The sequence below is a fragment of the Pagrus pagrus genome, assembly GCF_965226575.1.
Source record: "Pagrus pagrus genome assembly, chromosome: 14".
Classification (NCBI taxonomy): Eukaryota; Metazoa; Chordata; class Actinopteri; order Spariformes; family Sparidae; genus Pagrus; species Pagrus pagrus.
In genome coordinates, this window is record NC_140198.1 from 12,915,510 (window position 1) to 12,918,026 (window position 2,517).

Consider the following 2,517-nt stretch of genomic DNA (forward strand, 5'->3'; position numbering starts at 1 on the left):
CCTGCTCACAAACCAACAAGCAAATGGACACGGGTGAAAACACAACGTCCGTTGTGGTGGTAAGAAATTGTTTTACACGATTACACAATAGTGGTCCATCTAGTCAGGACCATAATTTATTGCGGCATTATTAACCCACTTTATGTCAGCCATGGACCGGATATTCCTGCAAATAAAAATTCATAAAGCGATCATAAAGTTTTATTTTGGGGTTGGACAACACTGTGATGTAAAAGGGACTAATAAATCCTCAGTGACATTTGTACACTTGTGTGTTTTTTTTAGAGATGATGTATGAAAAAGAAATAACCTCTAACTCTCTCTAACAGACGACCCTTGTGCCTTTGAACCGACTCAAATCTAATAACAGGCAGAAATCACAGGGCTGCGGGTTTGGCTGTTTGTAAATGCTGACATGAGGCACGTCACTTCACCTTCACGTGTCCTGCCTGTATCTGCTGAAGAAAGCCCTTCAGCACCATGGACAGCGCCCAGAAACCCAAGCACGTGTTCAGAGAACTTTGAGAGAATTTAAAGGGCAATTCAGTGAGTTTTTCTCTTTATTTATTACCTCAAATTTGACCTGAAGGAAATATGATGGAAAGCTTTGTGAGGCTTATTCTGCCCAAAGTCTCACTCGTGTCGTATTTACTGTTCACTGACCCTCAACTCCCAGTGACAAAACAGCAGTCTAGTGGTACATCACACTGTCACACCCCTGAGGGTCACACTTAGTAGATTAACCATTTGAACAGATCAGCGGGAGAGGAGGGCGGGAGAGGAGGGGGGGAGGGGGGGCAGATGCGGTGATTAAACAAGCTGCTGTTTAATTATAAGCGCAGACAGTTTTCAACCTCAAGGCTGTGAGGCTGCGATTGGAGCTGCTGGCTGGCTGGGGGGAAACAGAAACTTCACATGGGCTATTATATAATTGGTAAAGGGGGTGTGAATGGGAGAAAAACACAGACAGGCTGATGTGTGTGTGGGGGGGGAGGAGGTTTTGTTGGAGGAAGGTAGATTTAAAGATGTGTGGTGGGGAGGAAAGAGAGAGAGAGAGAGAGAGGGGAGGGGGGTTAGACACTGCATCATTTAAGTACTGCGGCTGATGTCATTTCCTAAGCACCATAATTGGTCATCAATGACTCTTAAAGCTGTGAAGAATGGCTAAATGAAAAGACACACACACACACACACACACACATGCGCGCGCGTCCCCAGGGGAGATATTGTATCTGCACTGATCCATTGAAACCTTAATTGCTCGGACCTCACCCCTCCTCCCTCCTCTCTCCCTCCCCTCTCTCTCTCTCTCTCTCTCTCTGACTCGTCTCCCTCACACACACCTGCCTGCAGCTCCTCGTTGAGCGCCACGGCGTCGCATATTTCCCGCTCACCTTCCACACAGTCGCACCTCCGCCGCCGTGGCCCCCATGTGGCCCCTCCCTTACCGGACTGGACCGATAAATGGGTTAACTCTGTCACCGGGAGTAGCCGAGATAAATGCACCGGGAGCGTCGGGAGATCCCTTCCCATCATCCCTGCGCTGTTTGACCGCTCTGCGCTCAGGAGGCACCATCCTCTCCGACTCGACAGAGTAGATTGAATTAAAAATCGTGATTTATCATTTCATCAGAGGCGACCGGCAGCAGGAGAAGAAGGGAGGAGAAGAAGAAGGAGAAGAAGCAGCAGCACCGGTTCTAGACCCAGACCCGTGGGCGGCTGGGTGGCGTCCGTCTGGGCGAGCTGATAGGACGCAGATTTGGCACACTACCTCCCAACTGCTTCATCCCAAATTTTAAAGATATGGCGATGAGAAGAAGTGAGATGTAGACACGGATGGGAGGCCATTCATGTGGGTCTGGGCTTCAGCTGAAACGGACAACATCTCCCACCATCACCACCACCACCACCACCATCCTCCTCCTCCTCAAACCAGTTGATATTTTTTTAGAATAACAACCTGAAAAGTGCGGAGCACATGACACACTGGTGAATCCCCGTGGCAGGTCCCACACACAGACTGAATGAGTCCATCTCTGGCTGTCGGACGGACTCCTCAAGAGCACAGGACGGATGCAAACAGACTAAACACATCTTGGCAATTCAAAACACCCTCAGCGTCTCCGCCGACGGTGCTCTAACCGAGAGAGCGGGGTGAATCTCACACCGGGGTGGGGGGAACCAGGCGCTTCACTGGCAGGTAGGTGGCCAATGAAACGGAGCGTGTCACCTCCGGGCTGCTGTGTTAAAGGTGATAAAGGTGATTACCGCCCGTGCGTCGGTCCCGCTGATGGCCGCAGAGACGCGCAAGGCGGCTGCACCTGTTGTGATCCGTGGCAGTGTGCGGAGCGTGCTCGTGCGTGCGCGCGCATGCAAATAGACCTCTATTTGTGTGTGTGTGTGTGTGTGTTGACAGACTACATGAGCCGGGCTGTTTTAATGGCTGACAACAGAGTGATGTCTGTGTCTATTTTAAAATCTCTTTTCCAGCTGTTTGTGCGGTGCGAGCGCGCGCCG

The 2,517-nt window shown here is 50.7% G+C and overlaps 1 protein-coding gene across 1 annotated transcript in view; it reads left to right on the top strand.

Moving 5' to 3' along the window:
- Nucleotides 1-1,309: 1,309 nt before the first annotated feature.
- Nucleotides 1,310-2,517, top strand: part of caln2 (calneuron 2) — a 30,878-nt gene continuing 29,670 nt past the window's right edge. Inside the window, exon 1 of the mRNA XM_084373855.1 lies at nt 1,310-2,200. The gene's annotated coding sequence lies outside the window, so the exon portion shown is untranslated. The remainder of the gene's footprint in view (nt 2,201-2,517) is intronic.